At 44.2% G+C, this 12,882-nt stretch overlaps 1 long non-coding RNA gene across 1 annotated transcript; it reads left to right on the top strand.

Moving 5' to 3' along the window:
- The first annotated feature begins 3,904 nt into the window (after nt 1-3,904).
- LOC147580913 (uncharacterized) lies at nt 3,905-12,668 on the top strand. Its single transcript, XR_015251200.1, has 2 exons — nt 3,905-4,303; nt 12,470-12,668. It is a non-coding gene; the product is annotated as an uncharacterized LOC147580913 (long non-coding RNA).
- The last annotated feature ends 214 nt before the right edge of the window (nt 12,669-12,882 follow it).

Raw genomic sequence — 12,882 nt, 5'->3', positions numbered from 1 at the left:
TGTGTTTCTGATTCCACAAACAAGTGACTCACATAGTATTTGAACAGGGTATTGGCATATTTGACATTATGCAGATTTAGGGAGCATAATTTCTGACTTTTGCATTTCATGATGAACAATAGTTCTGTGTGAAGAGCATAGGCTTCAAAGTCAGATAATTCTAGGCTCCACATCAGGAACAGATCCAGATTTGGTGAGGACTGAATTCTATACAATATTGAAAGCTCCTCTTAAGGAGAAGACTAAAGCTTATGCATGCAATATTAGGTGCAGGTCCTTGAAAGAATTCCATGTAAGACAGGGTACCTTGAATGTCCTTAGTTTCATTAGCTTCCCATTTAATTTGCCTCTGTCTGCCCTTTATTAGCCTTTTATTTCTGACACTCAGTTTTCAAATCTCTGAGATAGGATTAACAATACTTGTTTCTGGGGCACCTGGGTGGCTCAGTTGGTTGGGCGTCTGACTCTTGATTTTGGCTCAGGTCATGATCTCAAAGTGTGTGGGATCGAACCTCAGGTTAGGCTCCATACTGAGCCTGCTTGGGATTCTCTCTCCCTCTCTCTCTGCCCCTGCCCCACTCATGCTCTCTCTCTCTCTCTCTCAAAATAAATAAACAAATGGTAAAAAAAAAAAAAACCCACCCCCCAATTCTTGTTTCTTACAGATGCCAGAAAATGAGCTCGAGGGCCCAGCACGATGTCTATTGAGTAGGTATGCAATAACTGATTGCTAATAGTAATAATACAATAATAATGATGATGATGAAAAAAATAGAATTCCTCAGTTAGGAGCCAGTTTTTGAGCAGGCTTTTGAAATTAAAAACATGATATGGAGAAAATTATGTTGTCAGTTCATTTAAGCCTCAGCTCTGCAACTCAGCTCTCCCCAGAGTCCAATTATTTCAGTTTTCTCCAATGCTCTCTCTCCAAAGAGAAGTCTAAGTGAGCATAAAAACAGATTCCAAAAACAAAGGCAGATAGAGAGAGTATCATGGGAGAAAGTCATCTGCAGGGGCCCCCAAAGGCCAGATTTCCATTGCGCGGATGTCAACAAGAAGAAAAGATATTAATCGGCCAAAGAGAGCCAGATCTCAAGGTGCATTTTGGTGTTGAGAGAGAGGCAGCTGGACAGACCCCATCCTGGTCTGTGTCAAGTTTTAGCCACCTACAGGCAAACATTTGGTGCTTTGTTGTTCTGTTGTGTCCTAAAGGATTATCACAAAGCAAGAGGCCTCTGGAGTTGGCTTCCTGCCCCTTGAGAACCAGCAGTATTTGAAGAAAAAGCATGAGGTCACTTTGCCTTTGACTTGCATCTTAAATCCTCCTCCCAGGGTTTGAGATTCTAAAAAAAAAAAAAAAAAAAAGAAAGAAAAAAAGTGTGTGTTAATACAGAGTTACTTGAAAATATAATGGGAGTCTTTCTCAAACATGTGGCTTCTCCTGGTTATCTGTGGGTTTTTTTGTTTGGGGTGATCATGCTGTTTCATTTAGGTCATACACAATAAATGGGGGCATGTGGGAAGACCAAGGTCAGAAGATGGTAGGAGGTATTTAGATTAATTAGGTAATTAAGGGGAGATATGTGGGTGATCATTAACTTTCTTGCTAGCTACATTTGGGCACAAGCACATGTTTCATTTTCCCTAATATTTATAAATGACTCATACCCTCTGCAATTCAACAATCACAAAATCTTCACATTTTGCTCCAGAAATTTCTCTGTGTAACGCTGAAGATCAAACAACCCTTCTTTTTCTAACTCTCTGGAAAAACGATTTTTTTTCCCCTTCTGCCATATCTGTTTATCTACTAAAGACATCAGGAAGTTCTGGATTCATCTATTATCTCCAAATCCATATTTCCCCAGATTCTCAATATCCCTACCATTGTGTCAGGAGGCTACTTTGGAATATCAACTGATGGCTCTTGTCCCCAGGATTTTGTCCCCTTCATGACCTTTCCCCCATTGGGTGAACTAAATCTTTGTGGTCTCAATTCAGGCAAGGGTGGGCCCAGCTAAAAGAGGAGTCTTTTCGTGACTTTGCAGCCAGGACCCTGCGGGAAACAGAACAGACTCAGGTGAAAAGACAACACCCAAGGTTTGGAAGAATCTACTTGACCTCTACATGAGATCAGGGTCCCCTGACTGAGGAGATGGTGAGTGGAGAATTCAGAAGCTTGTGTACTCCAGGCCCTGTTTTGTGTTCCCTACAACTGGGCCAGGCCTTCTGGGGTAGGCGTTAGGAACAAGGATGAGGGGAGGGAGCTTCTGTAATTGTTTTGGTGGCTTCAGTGGTTGTCGTTAGGCGAAATTTCATACAAGGAGGTCGTGTGGCCACCATCAGGCCACTTGGGGACTGATGCTTCAATCATTTCCAATGGTTGCTTTGGACAAGGTCTGGAAAAACATAGGGGAAAAAAATTAAATGTGTGAGGACAATGAAGGGAAGCATTCAGATCCTTTCAAACTAGCATTCATGAGGACTGTGAGCTGTTGGTACTTTTCACCCGGGCAGCACATTAGGTGATATACAGGAGCAAAGAGCCACCTTCCCCTGTGCCTTGCCACCACAGCAGTCCCTGGAAATTAGATACAACTCAGGGGGAAAATCTGGGGGGTGCAGAATGAGCCTAACACATCTAATTGCAATCTGTGATAATTGCTACTCAGGCAAAACAGGGAACTGTGCAGACAGGTCTGGGGGAACAGGGAAGGTTGCCTTGTGCGGAGACCTGAAGGGTGAGTTAGAGAAAACTAGGTGTTGGTGAAGGTAGAAAGCAAACATGGTCCCGGGGCTGGCATTTACCAGGTGAGCCACCCCGAACCGTTTATGAAATGTTGTCATAAGGAAAAGAACAATGGAACGAGGAGAAGGGACAGGCCAATACTGGTGAATGCTGCAGAGAGGTCCAGCAACGTGAAGACCATTGGATTTAAAGAATACAGAAGACACTGGTGTTGGCTTTGTCAAGGCTGGTCTCAGCAGACTGCGGGATGAAAGCAGAATTGCATTGGGAGACATGTGGGAGGTATAGAAATCAAGATGGTAAACAGAGACACCTCATGAAACGTGGCTGGGAAGGGAATGGTAAAGCGTAGTAGGTAGGAGTCCGATATGGGGTCAAAGGAAGAGGCTTTTAAAGCTTTTTTTTTTTTTAATTTTTAAATTTTTTAAGTTTATTTTGAGAGAGAACACGAGAGGGGGAGGGGCAGAAAGAGAAGGAGAGAGAATACCAGCGCAGAGCCTGACGTGCGGCTCGGACTCAGGAACCACGACCCTATGACCTGAGCCTAAACCAAGTCAGCGGCTTAACTGAGCTGACTGAGTCACCCAGGCGCCCCAAAGAGGCTTTTTTTTTTTTTTTTTAAATTTTTTTTCAACGTTTATTTATTTTTGGGACAGAGAGAGACAGAGCATGAACGGGGGAGGGGCAGAGAGAGAGGGAGACACAGAATCGGAAACAGGCTCCAGGCTCTGAGCCATCAGCCCAGAGCCTGACGCGGGGCTCGAACTCACGGACCGCGAGATCGTGACCTGGCTGAAGTCGGACGCTTAACCGACTGCGCCACCCAGGCGCCCCCCAAAGAGGCTTTTAAGTCGGAGGTTCTTTGAACATGCATTAACATTGCTAGGAAGCAGCAAGAGTGGGTAAAGGAGAGCGGATAGGGAGGGTGGACACCCAGTTGCAAAGGACCCCTGAGGGACTAGAAGTGACACAAACCGAAGCCCACGTAGGAACTCGGCCTAACCAGGAGGAGAAAAGCCTGAGAGTGCAGATGTCTGTAGATTTGGTGGCAGAAGGCGAGGGAACTGTCTGATGGTCTCTGGGAAGCGGGAAGTGATAGAATCTGCTAATTGGGGTGTGTTGGTGGGTGGGGAGGTTGGTAAAATCAAAGAATTGAAGAAGGTGAAAAAGATTTGAAATAGCTAGTACCGCGGGTACAAATTCCAGACGCACACTAAACCCCCTTCTATTTCAGTGTTTTTATTCCAATTTCGAGTCCTCACTCCTCTAGGTGGCAGACGCTTCATCTGGGTCGGTTCCAGGAGAGCCGATGGAGAGGCAGTCTGATTCATGAGTGTGGGGCTCAGAGGAGGGCTGTGGGCTGAAAACACCAATCTGGGAGGCATCAGAACACAGTTTGCCCAGGAGTCACTGACGTGGCTCAGGGGGAGAAAGGAGGACACAGAGCTAAGCTTGGAAAAGCTCCAACATCTAAAGGTCCAGAAGAGGAAGAAGCAGCCGAGGAGATGCAGAGACAGGAAGAAAAGCCCGAGAATGTCATATCACAGAACTAAGGCAAGTGAATATTTTAAGCAAGTGAAATAGGAGGTCGACTAAGATTAGGATTATAAAATATCTGTGGGAGTCAGATCTTCTTTCTTTGGGTTGGAGGAACAACGACAACAAAACAGTGAGAAGACATAATAGTACCCATAATGACTACTTTTGATCAAGTTCCCAGTGCCTGATTATATTATTCAACCAGCTAATCGATCAGTCACGTTCACGAGAACACACCATGTGCCAAACTCTGCTATGGACAGTGTTTCCTCCCCAGGGGCTCATCAGGGCCCCTCAATCATTCCAATGATCACACAATAAAACATGACAATATTTCTACATCCCCTGTGGTGAATGGTGGATGAGGCTCCCGAGGCTGCCTGGGCCCCTTTGGCTACACTGAGGGCTGGGAGATGAGGTATCCCCTGCCTCTGGTCAAGGTTTTTCCTATTCTTTTAATAAGTATGATGGCAGAGGAGCTTTATTGTTGTGAGGGCAGAGCTGGGAACCACCCAGAGGAAGAGCTGCCCGTGGTCATTAGGGGGGTAGTCAGAGCTTCGGAGAATGAGGGAGGTTTCAAAAGTTAGGTGCTTAAAAAAAAAAAAAAAAAGCTACATTAGATTGTTCAGCTTTCGGTAATGAGAAAGGAGTAGGGAGAGAGAGAGAGTGCGAGAGACAGGGAGAAAAACTTATTCTAAAAATTAGACAGAGGCAAAAACTTATTCTAAAAATTCAGAAGAGGGCACCTGGGTGGCTCAGTAGGTTGAGTGTCCAACTCTTGAATTCGGTTCAGGTGATGATCTCGGGGTTGCTCCTGCTTAAGATTCTCTCTCTCTCTTCCTCTGTCCCTCCCTCCTCCCCCTTCTAAAAAAAATAAAAATAAAAATTAGGAAGACTAAGCTTTGAGGGTCTTGATGCAATCTGAGCTTCAACCTTAAGAGTTAGGAGGTGAAAATACTTGCGAGTTTCTGTCTGGCACAAGTTGGCCTGTAGGTGATGATACCTTCTCTGATTGTGCATTGTGCACAAAGGGAAGCACCTTGAGAGAGAATCTTCCTCCTACAATAGAGTGCAGCTGAAAATAGGACTTCAGGGATGAAATCAGACTGTCAGTGGAATAATAGAGTTCACTATTGAAAAGAACCCCTTTTAGATGAATTCGTTTTGGTATATCTGTCACTGAACCATTATATAACCCTAAACAAATGAGGCAGTTTTATTTGCCTTGACATGAAAGGATTTCTGGGGCACCTGGGTGCCCAGTAGGTTAAGCATCCGACTGTTGATTTCAGCTCAGCTCGTGACCCCAGGGTCATGGGTTTGAGCCCTGTGTCAGGCTCTGCACTATCAGTGCAGAACTTGCTTGGGATTCTCTCTCTCCCTCTCTCTTTGCCCTTCCCCCACTAATGTGCACGCGTGCGTGCTCTATCTCTTAAAGAAAAACATTTTAGGGGCGCCTGGGTGGCTCAGTCGGTTAAGCGTCCGACTTCAGCTCAGGTCACGATCTCGCGGTCCATGAGTTCGAGCCCCGCATTGGGCTCTGGGCTGATGGCTCTGAGCCTGGAGCCTGCTTCCGATTCTGTGTCTCCCTCTCTCTCTGCCCCTCCCCCATTCATGCTCTGTCTCTCTCTGTCTCAAAAATAAATAAACGTTAAAAAAAAAAAATAAACTCCTTAGCACAGCTGGTCTAGGCCTTTAGAAAAAAAAAAAAGAAAGAAAAACATTTTTAAAAAGGAAAAAAAAGGATTCCCGAGATGATTTTCCTTTATTTAATTTTTAACGTTTATTTATTTTTTTAGAATTTTTTATGTTTATTTTTGAGAGAGAGACAGAGTGTGAGCAGGGGAGGGGCTGAGAGAGAAGGAGACACAGAATCTAAAGCGGTCTCCAGGCTCTGAGCTGTCGGCACAGAGCCTGATGCAGGGCTCAAACCCATGAACTGTGAGATTATGACCTGAGCCGAAGTCAGATGCTTAACCGACTGAGCCACCCAGGTGCCCTGTTTATTTATTTTTGAGAGAAAGACAGAGCGTGTGGGGGGTGGGGGGGCAGGGGCAGAAGGAGCGAGACACAATCTGGAGGAAACTCCAGACTCTGAGCTGTCAGCACGGAGCTGGACATGGGGCTCAAACCCACCCACAAACTGTGAGATCATGACCTGAGCTGAAGCCGGACACTTAACTGACTGAGCCACCCAGATGCCGCACCAAGATGGTTTTCTTTAGTGAAAAGTACAAGGTGCCAAACTGTGTTTAGAATGCTATTTTCAGGGCACCTGGCTGCCTCAGTCGGTAGAGCATGTGACTCTTGATCTTGGGGTCGTGAGTTCAAACCCCACTTTGAATGTAGAGCTCACACACACACACACAAAATAGAATGCTGTTTTCAAAAAAGGATATATATGGATATGTTTGCGTATGCAAAAACTATGGAAACAAGAAACTAAGGAGAAAACCGGCCCACAGGGCGGAGAGCTTGGTCACCAGGGATGAAAGTGGGACATTTGCATTGTATACTCTTTTGCATTTTGTACCAAGTATAAGTATTATTTATTTAATAAACAAAATATATGTAAATACATGAAAGTTGCCGTTGGTGAATCATTTTGCAAGGTTCATTTGTAGTGCAAACAACCACTCCCTCATTTGCTTTGGAAATGTTGACATTTCTGTCCTGGATTTTCTTTAAGCATGAAATACCAGAGTCTACAAACCACACCCTGAGTGTTCTAAATTTGAGGTCACTGACAAAACCAGCCATGCAAGTGTGACTTTCCAAAAGGCCAAACATTGTCAAGAGAAGCAGAGTGAGTAGCAGGGGGCTTAATGCATGCCCAGCATCTGACAAGTTCAGAGGAGTGGGTGGAAGTAGGACAATATCCTTTCTTTATAAATGGGGAACCTGGAGGCACCTGGGTGGCTCAGTCGGTTAAACGTCCGACTTCGGCTCAGGTCGTGATCTTGCGGTTTGAAAGTACCAGCCCCACATCAGGCTCTGTGCGGACAGCTCAGAGCCTGGAGCCTGCTTCCGATTCTGTGTCTCCCCCCCCCTCCCCGTCTCTGCCCTTCCTCTGCCTGTGCACTCTCTCTCTCTCTCTTAAAAATAAATACATAAACATTTATTTATTTTAACGTTTTTATTTATTTGAGACAGAGAAAGACAGAGCATGAACCGGGGAGAGGCAGAGGGAGACACAGAATCGGAAGCAGGCTCCAGGCTCTGAGCCATCAGCCCAGAGCCCGACGCGGGGCTCGAACTCACGGACCGTGAGATCGCGACCTGAGCTGAAGTCGGACTCTTAACCGACTGAGCCACCCAGGCGCCCCAAATACATAAACATTTAAATGGGGAAACTAAAGCCTGAAGGGGAAGACACGTGCCTAATAAAGAGATCATGCCATTTGTGTCAATAAGGGAGAAAATGACTCTATATGCATATGTGCGTAAAGAACTCTGGAAGGAGGGGCACCTGGATGGCTCAGCTGGAGGGGCATCTGCTCTTAATCTCAGGAGGGTGAGCTTGAGCCTTATGTTGGGTATAGAGATTACCAAAAACAAACAAACAAACAAACAAATAAAATTTTTAAAAAGAACTCTGGAAGGAAACACAAAACACTAATAATATCAATGGCTAATTATGTGGAAATGGAAGGTGAGAAGTGGGAGGGAGGGAGACAGAGGAAGGAATGAGATTTTCATTTTGAACTTGAAAGAATCCTTGATCAATTTTTTGAATAGAACCCTGTTTTAAAACTTTATAAGGAGAGAGGCACCTGGGTGGCTTAGTCAGTTAAGCGGCCGACTCTTGATTTCAGCTCAGGTCATGATCAGGTTCATCAGTTTGATGAACTGTGTAAGGTCCTTTGCTGACAGCATGATCTGTTTGGGATTCTCTCTCTCCCTCTCTTTCTGCCTCTCTGCCCCTCTCTCTCTCAAATAAATAAATGTTAAAAAAAAAAAAACACTTTATAAGGAGAGATGGGCCATGACATCTACATGACTTAAAAATTCAGTTTTCAGGGGCACCTGGGTGGCACCATCAATTAAGCGCCTGTTGATTTTGGCTCGGGTCGTGATCTCACTGTTGGTGGGTTTGAGCCCCGTGTTGGGCTCTGTGCTGGCAATGCAGAGCCTGCTTGGGATTCTCTCTCTCCCTCTCTCTCTGCTCTTCCCCCACTCATGCATGCTTTCTCTATTTCTCTTTCTCAAAAAAAAAAAAATAAATGAATAAAAATTAAAAATAAATAAATTAAAATGTTTTCAGTTTTCAAGGAAGGTATCATGAAGCTATGGTCTCAGAGATAAAGAATGTGATGTTGAAACCACAGGTCAAATCCTGCCGCTTCAAATGCCAATGACTGTGACTGTCTGAATTATTTTATCATATTGAGATTTGTTTGAGATAGTATGGGCCATCAGCTGGCTTAGATCTCATTTTTGATATTAGGCAGATTTGTCAAAATCATGTAATAATAGCCCATTGCTAGTTTGTGGATTCAGTCGTATGGAAAGGCACCAGAGGGGAGGAGAAAGATCAGTGGACAGGAAGTCAAGAAACCTGCCTCTAATGGAACTTTGCAAATTTAATGTACCTGTGACTGTGGGCAACTTAATTCCAATCCATAGACCTATATCACATTTGTAAAATGGAAGGATTAGTTGAAGTGATCTCTAGGTTTCTTTTTAGCTTGGAGATTGGGTTTTGAAAGCTTTATTCACAATTTAGAACTAAAGGGGAATTTATGAGATCATATTTCAAAGCCAGGAAGTAGTAACAGTCTGTTGGCTCTTTTGCTCCTTTGATCAGAAGCTACAGAAGAACTAGTGAGTGATCTTGGCCTCTCTCTCCTATAACCACACACCCACACCCTGATGGCAAGTATCTAGATCTGTGTTCCTCAGAGCGTCTGTTTAGGGAAATGCTAACTAATGTTCTATGAGACATCAAATACATTTATGGCATCTTGTATAATAAACGTTCCTGATGGAGAGTCACAATGCTATTAAACGTCCTGAGAAGGCCTGCCATAAGGAAACTCACATAATTTTACTTAACCCAGCATGTTTCAAACATACGGAAATAGAACACTTTGGCATATCCTATCCTCTGTTTGGAACAAATGGGATTCACACGCCTACATTTTTAGGGAATTTATGAGATCAGCTATCAGTTGGCAGTTAGGACAGTTCTGGGACCTCTGCAAATATGGGAAGATCTAGTACATTCCTCAGGGAGCTTGGGAGTCTTGTGATTCTCACAGCTCTCCACCCCACCAGTTAAAAGAAAATCTTTCAACAGTGGGAGCCTCAGGACCTCCTTTGTTTTGCAGGGAAGTTCCCATCTAAGCAAGGAGGTCGGTGACATCCCTTTCACTGCTGGTTTTGATTTATTTTTGCTTTGGGGAACTTGTTTTCCTCACTCTTTTTGTTCAACAATTACTGTTCTCTTTCTTTCCTAGCTCCATAAGGTTTGTATAATTTCCTCCCTCCTAATATTTTCATTACCAAACGGGTAGGTGGGAAAGGTTCATGCATCATTTGGGTACTGAGCCTGCCGGTGCTTCACATCCTTCATTTGTTTTTGAGAGTTTTCAGTCTCAATTCCCTCAATTCCTGACTCATCAGGACACACACACACACATGCATGTGCATAGTCATTTGGAAAAAATTAATTTAATCTGTATTTCTTTTTTTATTTTTATTTTTTATTTTTTTTAATTTTTTTTTCAACGTTTATTTATTTTTGGGACAGAGAGAGACAGAGCATGAACAGGGGAGGGGCAGAGAGAGAGGGAGACACAGAATCGGAAACAGGCTCCAGGCTCTGAGCCATCAGCCCAGAGCCCGATGCGGGGCTCGAACTCCCGGACCGCGAGATCGTGACCTGGCTGAAGTCGGATGCTTAACCGACTGCGCCACCCAGGCGCCCCTGTATTTCTTTTTTTAAAATAGTTTATTTTTTAATTTATATCCAAGTTAGTTAGCATACAGTACAACAATGATTTCAGGAGTAGATTCCTTAGTGCCCCTTACCCATTTAGCCCATCCCCCCTCCCACAATCCCTCCAGTAACCCTCTGTTTGTTCTCCATATATAAGAGTCTCTTATGGTTTTGTCCCCCTCCCTGTTTTTATATTATTTTTGCTTCCCTTCCCTTATGTTCATCTGTTTTGTGTCTTTTTTTTTTTAATGTTTTTATTATTTATTTTTGAGAGAGAGAGACAGAGCGTGAGCAGGGGAGGAGCAGAGAGAAAGGGAGACACAGAATCTGAAGCAGGCTCCAGGCTCCAAGCTGTCAGCACAGAGCCTGATGTGAGCCTTGAACTCACGAACCGCAAGATCATGACCTGAGCCAAAGTTGGACACTTAACAGACTGAGCCACCCAGGCGCCCCCTGTTTTGTATCTTAAAGTCCTCATATGAGTGAAGTCATATGACATTTGTCTTTCTCTAATTTCACTTAGCATAATACCTTCTAGTTCCATCCACGTAGTTGCAAATGGTAAGATTTCATTCTTTTTGATGGCTCCATTGTGTGTGTGTGTGTGTATACATACACAAACATACATATACATACCATACATATAATATATATATATACATACACACACACACACACACACACGCATACATATATATACTACATCTTCTTTATCCATTCATCTATCGATGGACATTTGGGCTGTCTCCATACTTTGCCTATTGTTGATAGTGCTGCTACAAACATGGGGGTCCATGTGTCCCTTCGAAACAGCACACCTATATCCCTTGGATAAATACCTAGTAGTGCAATTGCTGGGTCGTAGGGTAGTTCTATTTCTAATTTTTTGAGGAACATCCATACTGTTTTCCAGAGTGACTGCACGAATTTGCATTCCCACCAACAATGCAAAAGGGATCCTCTTTCTCCGCATCCTCACCAACATCTGTTGTTGCCTGAGTTGTTAATGTTAGCTACTCTGACAGGTGTGAGGTGGTACCTTATTGTGGTTTTGATTTGTATGCTGAGTGATGCTGATGCTGAGTGATGTTGAGCATAAAATCTGTATTTCTGAAGACTTCTCAATTATTTTGGCCCCATCATTAAGCAGTTTAAAGAAAATACAAATCTCGAAGCAGGCAAAAACATACTATGCATTGGCGTACCTGTAAGTCTGAAACCAAGAAACAATACGAAAAGCTACTTTTGCACTTAGTTCCTTTTTTACTTTGAGGTTTTCAGGATTTCTGCCTAAGCAAACCACCTTAGTTTTCTTTTTAAGATTTTATTTTTAAGAAATCCCTACACCCAAAGGGGAGGTTTGAACTTACAACCCCAAGGTCAAGAGTTGCATGCTCCATGAACTGGGCCAAGAGGCCCCAAGATTCCCAGTTTTATAACAGGTTTATTTAAAAACTCTTGGGGGGCGCCTGGGTGGCGCAGCCGGTTAAGCGTCCGACTTCAGCCAGGTCACGATCTCGCGGTCCGTGAGTTCGAGCCCCGCGTCAGGCTCTGGGCTGATGGCTCAGAGCCTGGAGCCTGTTTTGGATTCTGTGTCTCCCTCTCTCTCTGCCCCTCCCCCATTCATGCTCTGTCTCTCTCTGTCCCAAAAATAAATAAATGTTGAAAAAAAAATTTTAAAAACTCTTGGAAAGCCAATAACCTGTTAGTATACTAAATTATTCTTCAACCCCATGGGACTTGAGTTACATGATATGATTAGCACTTTTTTGTAAGTAAGCTCTACGCCCAAAGCCCAAAGCGGGGGCTGGAGATTACAACCCTGAGATCAAGAGTTGCACACTCTGCCAACTGAGGTAGCCAGATGCCTCAAATATTAACACTTTATGTCTTACTCTTTTCCCCAGTTCCAGACCCACTAGCCTTTTCCTTCTCTAAACACTGCCCCAAATTGTTCTTTGTCCCAGGGAAATCACCTGTTTCTAATCCATCAGGCTGACCGGCCATAGCTTCACTGGCTGAAGCTCATCCTTTTGTCAAAGACCACATGGGGCACCTGGGTGGCTCAGCTGGTTAAGCGTCTGACTTCGGCTCAGGTCACGATCTCACTGTTTGTGGGTTCAAGCCCCGCATCAGGCTCTGTGCTGACAGCTCAGAGCCTGGAACCTGCTTCCAGTTCTGTGTCTCCCTCTCTCTACCCCTCTCCTGCTCACACTATGTCTCTCTCTACCTCTCAACAGGCATCTTACCCCTGACAGTGTGTGTCTCACCCACTGGAAGCAATGACATCAGTTGCCTCTGAATATTCCTTCCATGAGAAGATAGGAACCGTCCTCAGCTCCTGCTAGCCCAGAGCTGCTCCAACTTTAACATGTATACAAATCCTGTAGGATTCAATTAAAATACATATTCTGATTTAGAAAGTCTGGGCAAAACTGAGATTTTACATTTCTTTTTTTTTTAAGGTTTATTATTTTTGGGAGAGGCAGGGAAAGAGAGAGTACACAAGCTGGGGAGGGGCAGAGAGAGAGACACACAAACGCAGACTCTAAAGCAGGCTCCAGGCTCTGAGCTGCAAGCGTGAAGCCCAACGTGGGGCTTGAACCCACAAACCGTGAGATCATGACCTGAGCTGAAGTCAGACGTTTGACTA

This window comes from Puma concolor, chromosome B2, assembly GCF_028749965.1.
Source record: "Puma concolor isolate L17-30 chromosome B2, mPumCon1.1.hap2, whole genome shotgun sequence".
Lineage (NCBI taxonomy): Eukaryota > Metazoa > Chordata > Mammalia > Carnivora > Felidae > Puma > Puma concolor.
Note: the sequence above shows the minus strand (reverse complement) of the source record. Positions and strands in the feature narration are given on the sequence as shown.